At 45.9% G+C, this 14,698-nt stretch overlaps 1 long non-coding RNA gene across 1 annotated transcript in view; it reads right to left on the bottom strand.

The window, feature by feature from the left end:
• LOC120040676 overlaps positions 1 to 14,698 on the bottom strand; it is a 44,609-nt gene that overhangs the window by 7,177 nt on the left and 22,734 nt on the right. The window contains exon 2 of the long non-coding RNA XR_005475720.1: positions 10,531 to 10,888. This is a non-coding gene — a long non-coding RNA (uncharacterized LOC120040676). The remainder of the gene's footprint in view (positions 1 to 10,530; positions 10,889 to 14,698) is intronic.

The raw sequence follows: 14,698 nt of genomic DNA, 5'->3' as shown, positions 1-14,698 counted from the left end.
CTACTGACAACACCAAGAGGCTTGATTCTTTAGCCTTAGGTCTGCCCTCTGCCTTTTTAATAAGCCCCCTCCATTACATTTACATTTAAGTCATTTAGCAGACGCTCTTATCCAGAGCGACTTACAATTACATACATTCATACTTTTTTGTACTGAGTACTTTTTTGTACTGAGCCCCCACCATTACCATTACCCTGGCTATGGTTGTAATAAGCCCCCTCCATTACCCTGGCTATGGTTGTAATAAGCCCCCTCCATTACCCTGGCTATAAGCCCCCTCCATTACCCTGGCTATGGTTGTAATAAGCCCCCTACATTACACTGGCTATAAGCCCCTCCATTACCCTGGCTATGGTTGAAATAAGCCCCCTCCATTACCCTGGCTATGGTTGTAATAAGCCCCCTTCATTACCCTGGCTATGGTTGTAATAAGCCCCCACCATTACCATGGCTATGGTTGTAATAAGCCCCCACCATTACCCTGGCTATGGTTGTAATAAGCCCCCTACATTACACTGGCTATGGTTGTAATAAGCCCCCACCATTACCATGGCTATGGTTGTAATAAGCCCCCTCCATTACCCTGGCTATAAACCCCCTCCATTACCCTGGCTATGGTTGTAATGAGCCCCCTACATTACACTGGCTATAAGCCCCCTCCATTACCCTGGCTAAGGTTGTAATAAGCCCCCTACATTACACTGGCTATAAGCCCCCTCCATTACCCTGGCTATGGTTGTAATAAGCCCCCTCCATTACCCTGGCTATGGTTGTAATAAGCCCCCTCCATTACCCTGGCTATGGTTGTAATAAGCCCCCACCATTACCATGGCTATGGTTGTAATAAGCCCCCTCCATTACCCTGGCTATGGTTGTAATACGCCCCCTCCATTACCCTGGCTATGGTTGTAATAAGCCCCCACCATTACCATGGCTATGGTTGTAATAAGCCCCCACCATTACACTGGCTATGGTTGTAATAAGCCCCCTCCATTACCCTGGCTATGGTTGTAATAAGCCCCCTCCATTACCCTGGCTATGGTTGTAATAAGCCCCCACCATTACCCTGGCTATGGTTGTAATAAGCCCCCTACATTACACTGGCTATGGTTGTAATAAGCCCCCACCATTACCATGGCTATGGTTGTAATAAGCCCACTACATTACACTGGCTATGGTTGTAATAAGCCCCCTACATTACACTGGCTATGGTTGTAATAAGCCCCCACCATTACCATGGCTATGGTTGTAATAAGCCCCCTACATTACACTGGCTATAAGCCCCCTCCATTACCCTGGCTATGGTTGTAATAAGCCCCCTCCATTACCCTGGCTATGGTTGTAATAAGCCCCCTCCATTACCCTGGCTATGGTTGTAATAAGCCCCCACCATTACCCTGGCTATGGTTGTAATAAGCCCCCTACATTACACTGGCTATGGTTGTAATAAGCCCCCACCATTACCATGGCTATGGTTGTAATAAGCCCACTACATTACACTGGCTATGGTTGTAATAAGCCCCCTCCATTACCCTGGCTATGGTTGTAATAAGCCCCCACCATTACCATGGCTATGGTTGTAATAAGCCCCCTACATTACACTGGCTATGGTTGGAATTCATGTGGTCTTGCCAAGAGGCTGGGTCTGGCACAGATCCACCAGACAGATGACACTGCTCAACGGCTCCTGACGCCATGGCAACTGTGCTGTAGTGTGTCTTGGTCTGTCCCAGAGGAAAAGCAGAACTTGGTGAACAGTGCAGGGCCGGGCTATGAGTCAGTCTCAGTCCGTTCCATTCAGCTGGCCTGACCACTGCTCATGGACTAATGGAAAAGCTCTGGCTGATTCCAACTGTTTTGTCTACCCACAAACTGTTCCCATGGATACATCAGGCTGTGGGAATATCTGTGGTGTGTGGCTAAAACTGCATATCTGACAGAAAGAGAAGCCGAAAGAGAACAATCTCAGTTAACCCGGAACTAAAGTCTTGTGTAACTGGTCAGCTGCTATGTTAACGTAGTCGGCCCACCAGAGCAACAATGGCATGTGGACACACTGACACTGACAGACTTAATGACAAACAAAGTCCACCAAGCCAGAAATCAACACTCACAGCCCCCTGACATGAACTTTGGGTTCAGTTCACATGGCAAAGTTGAATATTTAAAGTATCTTAAGTCCAAAAGTGAACAGACTACGATATAGCATCCGTTATCCGTTAACTGCTAACAGTACTGCATACATGTGATCATTATTTCAACGTCCTATCTATATGTTGTGGGCAGTAATATAGTGGCTGTATTGGCATGATATTTTTACCTCAGTGTGGACCTCAATAAGACACATCTGTTTCAATAAAATAGCCTTCTACTGATACTACTGGAGAAGATTACAATCGGATACACATGTTGAACAAAATTCATATTTACTGGTGTGAAGTATCATCCTGGTCTAGACTGAGTATCCTGTTGTAATATAGACTAAAGTTTGCATGATATTGTTGAGGTACTTCCAGACTATTTAATTAGCTAGATGAGCACTAATGTTATTTTGAGAACAGCACAAGATGAGCCCTAAGCATTGTAAACATCCCATGAACTTTAGTAACATTATAATCATGTGATGTGCTTTTTTTATGTCTTTGAAAGATAACTCAGAGAAAAGATCATGTTTTGCCACAAGACGTAGTTACAGTACATCTCCTCTGTTCACTACAACCTTACTGAACCCAACCTACCACAGCCTGGGTACCTACTGTAGTTACAGTAACCTTACTGAACCCAACCTACCACAGCCCGGGTACCTACTGTAGTTACAGTAACCTTACTGAACCCAACCTACCACAGCCCGGGTACCTACTGTAGTTACAGTAACCTTACTGAACCCAACCTACCACAGCCCGGGTACCTACTGTAGTTACAGTAACCTTACTGAACCCAACCTACCACAGCCCGGGTACCTACTGTAGTTACAGTAACCTTACTGAACCCAACCTACCACAGCCCGGGTACCTACTGTAGTTACAGTAACCTTACTGAACCCAACCTACCACAGCCCGGGTACCTACTGTAGTTACAGTAACCTTACTGAACCCAACCTACCACAGCCCGGGTACCTACTGTAGTTACAGTAACCTTACTGAACCCAACCTACCACAGCCCGGGTACCTACTGTAGTTACAGTAACCTTACTGAACCCAACCTACCACAGCCCGGGTACCTACTGTAGTTACAGTAACCTTACTGAACCCAACCTACCACAGCCCGGGTACCTACTGTAGTTACAGTATCCTTACTGAACCCAACTTACCACAGCCCGGGTACCTACTGTAGTTACAGTATCCTTACTGAACCCAACCTATCACAGCCCGGGTACCTACTGTAGTTACAGTAACCTTAGTGAACCCAACCTACCACAGCCCGGGTACCTACTGTAGTTACAGTAACCTTAGTGAACCCAACCTACCACAGCCCGGGTACCTACTGTAGTTACAGTAACCTTAGTGAACCCAACCTACCACAGCCCGGGTACCTACTGTAGTTACAGTAACCTTAGTGAACCCAACCTACCACAGCCCGGGTACCTACTGTAGTTACAGTAACCTTAGTGAACCCAACCTACCACAGCCCGGGTACCTACTGTAGTTACAGTAACCTTAGTGAACCCAACCTACCACAGCCTGGGTACCTACTGTAGTTACAGTAACCTTAGTGAACCCAACCTACCACAGCCTGGGTACCTACTGTAGTTACAGTAACCTTACTGAACCCAACCTACCACAGCCTGGGTACCTACTGTAGTTACAGTATCCTTACTGAACCCAACCTACCACAGCCTGGGTACCTACTGTAGTTACAGTAACCTTACTGAACCCAACCTACCACAGCCTGGGTACCTACTGTAGTTACAGTAACCTTACTGAACCCAACCTACCACAGCCTGGGTACCTACTGTAGTTACAGTAACCTTACTGAACCCAACCTACCACAGCCTGGGTACCTACTGTAGTTACAGTATCCTTACTGAACCCAACCTACCACAGCCTGGGTACCTACTGTAGTTACAGTAACCTTACTGAACCCAACCTACCACAGCCTGGGTACCTACTGTAGTTACAGTAACCTTACTGAACCCAACCTACCACAGCCTGGGTACCTACTGTAGTTACAGTAACCTTACTGAACCCAACCTACCACAGCCTGGGTACCTACTGTAGTTACAGTAACCTTACTGAACCCAACCTACCACAGCCTGGGTACCTACTGTAGTTACAGTAACCTTACTGAACCCAACCTACCACAGCCTGGGTACCTACTGTAGTTACAGTATCCTTACTGAACCCAACCTACCACAGCCTGGGTACCTACTGTAGTTACAGTAACCTTACTGAACCCAACCTACCACAGCCTGGGTACCTACTGTAGTTACAGTAACCTTACTGAACCCAACCTACCACAGCCTGGGTACCTACTGTAGTTACAGTAACCTTACTGAACCCAACCTACCACAGCCTGGGTACCTACTGTAGTTACAGTAACCTTACTGAACCCAACCTACCACAGCCTGGGTACCTACTGTAGTTACAGTAACCTTACTGAACCCAACCTACCACAGCCTGGGTACCTACTGTAGTTACAGTAACCTTACTGAACCCAACCTACCACAGCCTGGGTACCTACTGTAGTTACAGTATCCTTACTGAACCCAACCTACCACAGCCTGGGTACCTACTGTAGTTACAGTATCCTTACTGAACCCAACCTACCACAGCCTGGGTACCTACTGTAGTTACAGTATCCTTACTGAACCCAACCTACCACAGCCTGGGTACCTACTGTAGTTACAGTAACCTTAGTGAACCCAACCTACCACAGCCTGGGTACCTACTGTAGTTACAGTAACCTTAGTGAACCCAACCTACCACAGCCTGGGTACCTACTGTAGTTACAGTAACCTTAGTGAACCCAACCTACCACAGCCTGGGTACCTACTGTAGTTACAGTAACCTTACTGAACCCAACCTACCACAGCCTGGGTACCTACTGTAGTTACAGTATCCTTACTGAACCCAACCTACCACAGCCTGGGTACCTACTGTAGTTACAGTAACCTTACTGAACCCAACCTACCACAGCCTGGGTACCTACTGTAGTTACAGTATCCTTACTGAACCCAACCTACCACAGCCTGGGTATGTACTACGTCTCCCAGCAGCATGATATCAGACAGCCTAGTTAGTCTCCGATGCCCTGGCTTCACTCAGGAGATGGAAGCCTGAGACAGAGGCTAAAACAGTCTAATGAATGGATATTAACCCAGTGTGTGGTTCGTCACCAAACCCCATTCATGTTACTTAATACTCTACATCACCACGCTGAAGCATGGCAAATCCACGGTTCCTATGGCAACCACTGGGACACATGGGGAGCAGGGAAACGAAGGCTTCAGAATGGACTGAGGATGAATCCCAAACGGAACCATGTGGGACACAGTGGGAGAGATGGGTTTGGGAGTAAACAAAGGAGGGTTCAGTAACATCCACTGGCGTATGTTGCTATAACAACCGGAAGAATACAGCACTGTACCAATAAATTAAATCAGCATGGTATGAAACTAAGTAAAAAGAGACAGAATTATAGGACATACGATTCTTTTTGGATAAGCCTTACTACAATAAAATGGAATATAATCCACCCTGTAGTGAATCCCTGCCTAGAAAACAAATAAAAAACTTCAATCTCCTCAGACAATCAACTGGCCTTGCGTTGAGACTGTCTGTCTAAACAGAACAACAGAAGGGATAGTTACCCTTCGATGCTGATCTTGGGTCAGTTTTGTATTTTCACAAATAATGGTTAAGGTTAGGATTGGGGGAAGGGAAGTTGATCCTAGATCTGTACCAAGGGGAAACTTCACCCTACACCGAACAGAACAATGCCAGGACCCTAACCCCACCAGGTGGCAGCACTGAACCACAGCAGCACAGCTCTCAGTCCTTTAATGCCATTGAGCTGCTTCCTGTACTCATAGCAAGGGTCCAACACCAGAAAAGAGACTACATGTTGCCATTCATTCATCAGCATAGAGGTAAAGGGTACAACAAACATTTCATTGTGGGTAACTCAACGCTGCTTCCAACAGTTTTGGAAGCAGTCAGTCTGTATGCATGTCAGCTTGGCTGTCTTCAGCTAAAATACAGTTTTTATTTTATTTTGTTTCACCTTTATTTAACCAGGTAGGCCAGTTGAGAACAAGTTCTCATTTGCAACTGCGACCTGGCCAAGAGCAAAGCAGTTCGACACATACAACAACACAGAGTTACACATGGAAAAAACAAACATACAATCAATAATACAGTAGAAAAATCTATATACAGCATGTGCAAATGAGGTAGGATAAGAGAGGTAAAGGCAATAAATAGGCCATGGTGGCGAAGTAATTACAATATAGCAATTAAACACTGGAACGGTAGGATGTGCAGAAGATGAATGTGCAAGTTGAGATACTGGGGTGCAAAGGAGCAAGATAAATAAAGAAATACAGCATGGGGATAAGGTAGATTGGATGGGCTATTTACAGATGAGCTATGTACAGGTGCAGTGATCTGTGAGCTGCTCTGACAGCTGATGCTTAAAGCTAGTGAGGGAGGTAAGAGTCTCCAGCTTCAGTGATTTTTGCAGTTCGTTCCAGTCATTGGCAGCAGAAAACTAGAAGGAGAGGCGGCTAAAGGAGGATTTGGCTTTGGGGGTGACCAGTGAGATATACCTGCTGGAGCGCGTGCTACTGGTGGGTGCTGCTATGGTGACCAGTGAGCTGAGATAAGGTGGGGCTTTACCTAGCAAAGACTTGTAGATGACCTGGAGCCTTTGGCGACGAGTACGAAGCGAGGGCCAGCCAACGAGAGCGTACAGGTCACAGTGGTGGGTAGTGTATGGGGCTTTGGTGACAAAACGGATGGCACTGTGATAGACTGCATCCAATTTGTTGAGTAGAGTGTTGGAGGCTATTTTGTAAATGACATCGCCGAAGTCGAGGATCGGTAGGATGGTCAGTTTTACGAGGGTATGTTTGGCAGCATGAGTGAAGGATGCTTTGTTGCGAAATAGGAAGCCGATTCTAGATTTAATTTTGGATTGGAGATGTTTAATGTGAGTCTGGGAGTAGAGTTTACAGTCTAACCAGACACCAAGGTATTTGTAGTTGTCCACATATTCTAAGTCAGAACCGTCCAGAGTAGTGATGCTGGACGGGCGGGCAGATGTGGGCAGCAATCGGATGAAGAGCATGCATTTAGTTTTACTTGCATTTAAGAGCAGTTGGAGGCACGGAAGGAGAGTTGTATGGCATTGAAGCTCATCTGGAGGTTAGTTAACACAGTGTCCAACAAAGGGCCAGAGGTATACAGAATGGTGTCGTCTGCTTAGAGGTGGATCAAAGAATCACCAGCAGCGAGAGCGACATCATTGATGTATACAGAGAAGAGAGTCGGGCCCGAGAATTGAACCCTGTGGCACCCCCATAGAGACTGCCAGAGGTCCGGACAACAGGCCCTCCGATTTGACATACTGAACTCTATCGGAGAAGTAGTTGGGGAACCAAGTGAGGCAATCATTTGAGAAACCAAGGTTGTTGAGTCTGCCAATAAGAATATTGTGATTGACAGAGTCGAAAGCCTTAGCCAGGTCGATGAATACGGCTGCACAGTAATGTCTCTTATCGATGGCGGTTATGATATCGTTTAGGACCTTGAGCGTGGCTGAGGTGCACCCATGACCAGCTCTAAAACCAGATTGCATAGCGAAGTAGTTACGGTGAGATTCGAAATGGTCGGTAATCTGTTTGTTAACTTGACTTTCAAAGACCTTAGAAAGACAGGGTAGAATAGATATAGGTCTGTAGCAGTTTGGGTCTAGAGTGTCTTCCCCTTTGAAGAGGGAGATGACCGCAGCAGCTTTCCAATCTATGGGAATCTCAGACGATATGAAAGAGAGGTTGAACAGACTAGTAATAGGGCTTGCAATAATTTTGGCAGAAAATGTACAAAGAGAGGGTCCAGATTGTCTAGCCCGGCTGATTTGTAGAGGTCCAGATTTTGCAGCTCTTTCAGAACACCAGCTATCTGGATTTGGGTGAGTTTGTAATGGAAACAAAAAATCTGTGTGCTCATTGAACAAGTTTTGGATGCAGCATAGCACCTCCCTGTTTCACTCCGTTTCAGTGTTTCTTCTCTACTGAACAGGACCAGGAGAATGATGAGAAATGCAGTCCCACTGCCCCCTGGGAGTTCGCTGAGTGAACACTGAGGGTGTCCCAAATGCCACCCTATTCAAAGTACTTATTTTCATCAAGGCCCATATGTCTCTGGTCAAAAGTAGTGCACTATATAGGGAACAGGGTGCCATTTTGGATGCACCCTGAGCAAGCAGCATAATCTGGTCCCCTAACTGGCCTCATGACAGGAAGTGACAGTCAGTGGCAGGTCACAATAGAGTTTGGTTTCTCATTCTCACCACATCTCCCTCACTACGCCCGTTAAGCCACCCCTCCCCCCAGCATTTCCTGGGTTACAGATAGCCTGGTGTTACAGAGGGTCGCCGTCCCAAATAACATTCTATTCTCTATATAGTGCCCTACTTTTGACCCTTTGGACCCTGGTCAAAAGTAGTGCACTATAAAGGGAATAGGGTGCCATTTGTGACGGAGACCCTCTGTAACTCCCTCCTGAGTTGTGTTTGAATCAATAAGAATGTAATTTTAAAGTACTCAGCAGAAGCCACAATAATACAGCCGTAAGTTAGATGAAACTGTCCTCACAGTGAATTGTGACATTCATTTCCCCATGGGCTCTGTTTGTCAGGTTGCCAATACTGGTACTGTTCAACAGAAATGCTGATGAAACACCACCCAGAGCATATGATTTTGCCCACTGTGATCCTAAAATTCAATGGTTCTATAAGTAATTCTATGATTTGACAAAGCTAGGCCATAAAGTGAGATGGGTACAGGCAAATAGTAGGGCGCAGGAGTATGGTGTGGTTGGGTTTGTTGTGGTGAACAAGCGGATCTCTCCAGTGACTCAGACAGATGTGTTGTGTGGGTTCGTTCCCCTGATACCCGCACAAAGGGACTGCTGGGTTCGTTCCCCTGATACCCACACAAAGGGACTGCTGGGTTCGTTCCCCTGATACCCACAAAAGGGACTGCTGGGTTCGTTCCCCTGATACCCACACAAAGGGACTGCTGGGTTCGTTCCCCTGATACCCACACAAAGGGACTGCTGGGTTCGTTCCTCTGATACCCACACAAAGGGACTGCTGGGTTGCATCGCTCTGCTCAGTGAAGCGCTGTGCTCTGCGAGGCTGTGCTGTCTGCTGGGCACGATCCCTGCCAGTCCCCTGGGACTGAAACACTGACGCCACTTCATTCTTACATCTTGAGAAGCCACTTTTCATTTCTATTCACAGACAGAAGCATTGAGAGGGTTTACATGAACTTGGTTTGCCTTGCAGCTGCATTATAACTGTCAATAGCAGGCTTCGGTGTAACGGATACTGCTCTCTCTCTCGCTCGCTCTCTCTCTTCCTGCAGTGTAGTTTATCCAGACCATACAGAAACAGGGCATGCATCCCAAATGGCACCCTATTCCCTATATAGTGCACTACTTTTGACCAGGGCCCTATGCCATTAGGGAGTAGTGCACTATAAAGGCAATAGGGTGCCCTTTAGGATGCAGCTAGCAAGCGAGAGCGGGGAGAGCGAGCGAGAGCGGGGAGAGCGAGAGCGACCATATTCGTTGTTCTGTGGAGAACCATTCTGATGATGAATAATAAAGTATTGGCAGCTGTTCCTCTACTATGGCTTGTTTCAAGTGCTTGTGTTGTACATCCCACATTCAATAACACACCCACTGACCACATGGAAATCTCTAATAACACACCCACTGACCACATGGAAACCTCTAATGCTTAAACAATAACACACCCACTGACCACACAAATGAAAAAAACAATTTGTGGTTCGTGTTCCATCAATCTTTCAATTCCAGAAGCAGCAACACTCAGGACATAAAGGTGTTCTGGAATAAGACTACAACTGCTCTTTGGAACATGTATTGAATTCCAGATGGAGCTACTCTGAAGTTCTGAGAAGAAGACTTGTTGTAGAGCTCTGCTGTAGTGTTGAGCAGAACACTGAAGATGTGTGTGTGTGTGATCTAGCTTGGACACACACACACACACACACACACACACACACACACACACACACACACAGCAGGGTGTTAGAACCTGGATCTAGTTTAGAGGGACAAGGGAGCGCTGCTTTGATTCAGCCAGATACACAACAAGGATCAAAAGGTTACTGAATGAACTGAGGACTACAACTTGTCTTGAATTCAGTGAAATCCATAAACAATGCAGTGGAGGCTGTTTATGGCTTTCAGTTACACTGAATTCAAGACAAGTCAGAGCCATTTTCTGTCAATCAGAATTGGATTTAGTCTCCTACTGCCAGGGCTGTACTGCACGTACCAGTGATGGTCCCGGCATCTCTGTAGACGGTGGTGACATCATCGGGGGGCGCGACCTCAGTCACATACTGCTCTTCGCGGGGGCCGTGCGCGCTGGGGTAGTCTGGCTGCGGATTGGAGGGTTCCCTGTGGGGAGGGGCGGAGGTGGAGGCAGAGGTGTTGTGGTGCGAAGCTGCGGTGTCCAGCTTGCTGGATGAGATTCACAGGAGAGCAGTATGTGCCATGGGCAGGGCCAGCAGAGGGCGTCAGGCGGAGGGAGAGAAGCAGCAGCGGCTATACACCCTGGACCACACCGCACCTGACTACACCACCACCTGACTACACCACCACCAGACCAGATCACTTCCTGTAGACGGAACCTGGGAAGAGAGAAGAGAAACATGAATTGGGTTGCCAGGCAAATTCAAAAGGACCCACAGGACAGACGTTTAAATAATCAATAGGAAAGCAGGTCAGGTCACAGCAGGTCACTGTATCCCCTGGTTCAGGAGGGAAATTAACCAGCCTCTATTGTGGCTCTGTTCAGAAAACAACCTCTCAGTTTGAGGAACTTCATGTATATAAACAAGTCCCTAGGTGTTAGGGCCTATAGGGGCTAGGGGTTATGGACTAAGGCTTGTTTATGGAATGGGCCCATGTAAGACGGGTAGCAGCCAGCAGGATGTACTATGGGAGAGGTGAAGGACGGAAGGACCTGCTTTCCACTCAGAACATAAATGTTGGTGAGCTTTAACTTTCTCTTTCACTGTCTGGTGCTTGCAGAAGTCTGTCTGAGTATTTATAGCCCTATCAAACCACCTGGGAGACTGGTAAGACATATCAACAACAGGAAAAGCATTGATGTCCTTTTCACACTTCAGAAGAAGTTACAAGACTGATATTAAGCTGCGAGAATGTCAAGATAAAGTGGGACAGTAAAATAAAATAAAAAAGCTAAATAAAAAATGAATATTCTATTCATCTTAGGATGCAGTGATGCAGAGAAGATTTTGAACCTCCCTGTCCCAGTTTTGCTAGTACTGAGAAACAGAACATCAACAGTGTGAAATCAGAAAATACTATAAAATAATTAGAAATGATTATAAACTTAAAGCCACGTTGTGAAGAAGGTAACATGTGTGTTGGTCTTAAGGCCTCAGCATGCTTCAGTTCGGCTGGTAGCTAGTCTAAGATGTTGGGTAGCTAGCCGTCACATCTATGATGTTGGGTAGCTAGCCGTCACATCTAAGATGTTGGGTAGCTAGCCTCCACATCTAAGATGTTGGGTGCAGTATTTCTCAATAAAAAAATGTGCATGAAAACTAGGCGTCTCTCGTTGAACGACAACATATACTTTATTGAAGAATCCTTACAGTTGACCAATCATGGACGAAGGGACATGCACGTTGGCTCCTGAACTTTGTCTGGCCTTGAGAAAAAAATTTGTGTGCCCGAACAACGAACAAAACCCCTTACCCAAGTCCACAACCCTTACCCAAGTCCACAACCCTTACCCAAGTCCACAACCCTTACCCAAGTCCACAACCCTTACCCAAGTCCACAACCCTTACCCAAGTCCACAACTTACAAAACCCTTACCCAAGTCCACAACTAACAAAAACATCACCATAATATTTGCAAACTCTTCTGAACGGTTTCGTCTAAGAAGCATGCGGATGCCTTTAGATAGACCATGACACAAAATAAAAGGTGCAGAATCAGGTAGAGTTTTATTATAGGCTAGGTAATACAATATTAAAGTTGACAAAAAAAGACTGACAAAACAAGCAAAACACAGGAAGGGTCCAAAATCTAAAAAGATATATACCTTAGTCTACTAGTATCAACAATATATTCTCTAATTCCATGCATAGGCTTCATTCCAAACCAAACACAAGGTGCTGGACGACCCCCTGTGCACGGTAAATACTGGCAAGCATTCACATGCGCACTACAACACACAGCTGATCACGGGACTGGCCGATGTAAGTGCGGCAAAACAAACAAACTTGAAAATGAAAAGTGATTAAATGAAGAAAAAAAACCTAAGTCGTAAGTCTTTGCCAATGAGCTCTTAAACGTCACAGAGGATCAAATAGCTGATATATTTCATCTTTATTTTAACAGGGGTCATGCGGAGACCAAAGTCTCTTTCAAAGATATATACACTACACATCAACACATGTTCTTATTACACACCATATCTACCTAGATACAGTAAGAGGTTACTGGCTAGCTAGGGGACATTACACACAATATTATACACCATATCTACCTAGATGCAGTAAGACGTTACTGGCTAGCTAGGGGACATTACAGACAATATTATACACCATATCTACCTAGATACAGTAAGAGGTTACTGGCTAGCTAGGGGACATTACAGACAATATTACACACCATATCTACCTAGATGCAGTAAGAGGTTACTGGCTAGCTAGGGGACATTACAGACAATATTACACACCATATCCCAGACTGAACTCAAGACCAGTGATGTTGAAAGGCTTGCTATAAATAGCAGACCACTTTGCTTTTTACTTCCCTCACCTCTATTTCTCCCTGTTGTCTGTACTTAAAGCAGAGGTCAGAGGTCAGGTTAAAGCAGGAGGCTCTGTCGGTCTCTACTCCTGCAGGCTATCAAGACAAAATTGAGTCACAGCATTTCTATTCACTTGAGAGAGATGATTCTATGATCATTCTACCTGCTATGATGATTCTACTAAATACATTGGATAAGTTTATACATTTAAAAGTCAAGACTCAACCAATAAATATAATGAATTACAATGTTAGTTTTCTTATCCCAACCCCACCCAAGAGTGATGTTAGTTTTCCCTTCTATGAACATCACACCTGTGGGACAGGTACAGGATGGCAACAACAACTGCCCAAGTTACACTAGGAACGCACAATCCCTCCATCAGTGCTCAGGCTGTCCGCAATAGGCTGAGAGAAGCTGGACTGAGCACTTGTAGGCCTGTTGTAAGGCAGGTCCTCATCAGACATCACCGGCAACAACGTCGCCTATGGGCACAAACCCACTGTCGCTGGACCAGACAGGACTGGCAAAAAGTGCTCTTCACTGACGAGTCGCAGTTTTGTCTCACCAAGGGCGATGGTCGGATTCGCGTTTATCGTCGACGGAATGAGCGTTACACCGAGGCCTGTACTCTGGAGTGGGATCGATTTGGAGGTGGAGGGTCCGTCATGGTCTGGAACTGTGTGTCACAGCATCATCGGACTGAGCTTGTTGTCATTGCAGGCAATCTCAACGCTGTGCGTTACAGGGAAGACATCCTCCTCCCTCATGCGGTACCCTTCCTGCAGACTCATCCTGACATGACCCTCCAGCATGACAATGCCACCAGCCATACTGCTTGTTCTGTGTGTGATTTCCTGCAGGACAGGATTGTCAGTGTTCTGCCATGGCCAGCAATTGAGTCCGGATCTCAATCCCATTGAGCACGTCTGAGACCTGTTGGATCGGAGGGTGAGGGCTAGGGCCATTCACCCCAGAAATGTCCGGGAACTTGCAGGAGCCTTGGTGGAAGAGTGGGGTAACATCTCACAGCAAGAACTGGCAAATATGGTGCAGTCCATGAGGAGTAGATGCACTAGCAGTACTTAATGCAGCTGGTGGCCACACCAGATACTGACCGTTACACTTTTGATTTTGACCACCCCTTTGTTCAGGGACACATTCAATTTCTGTTAGTCACGTGTCTGTGGAACTTGTTCAGTTTATGTCTCAGTTGTTGAATCTTATGTTCATACAAATATTTACACATGTTAAGTTTGCTGAAAATAAACACAGTTAACTTCTTTGGGGTAGGGGGCAGTATTTTCACGTCCGGATGAAAAGCATGCCCAGAGTAAACGGCCTGCTACAAAGCCATAAAAGCTAGAATATGCATATTATTAGTAGATTTGGATAGAAAACACTCCGAAGTTTCTAAAACTGTTCGAATGATATCTGTGAGTATAACAGAACTCATCAGGCAGGCAAAAACCTGAGAAAAATCCAACCAGGAAGTGAGAAATCTGAGGTTGGCCGATTTTCAACTCAGCTCCTATTGAAGATACAGTGGAATATTGGTAATGTTGCACTTCCTAAGGCTTCCACTAGATGTCAACAGTCGTTAGAACCTTGTCTGATGCCTCTACTGTTTAGTGGGGCCGAAGGAGAG

The sequence above is a fragment of the Salvelinus namaycush genome, unplaced genomic scaffold, assembly GCF_016432855.1.
Source record: "Salvelinus namaycush isolate Seneca unplaced genomic scaffold, SaNama_1.0 Scaffold372, whole genome shotgun sequence".
Classification (NCBI taxonomy): Eukaryota; Metazoa; Chordata; class Actinopteri; order Salmoniformes; family Salmonidae; genus Salvelinus; species Salvelinus namaycush.
Note: the sequence above shows the minus strand (reverse complement) of the source record. Positions and strands in the feature narration are given on the sequence as shown.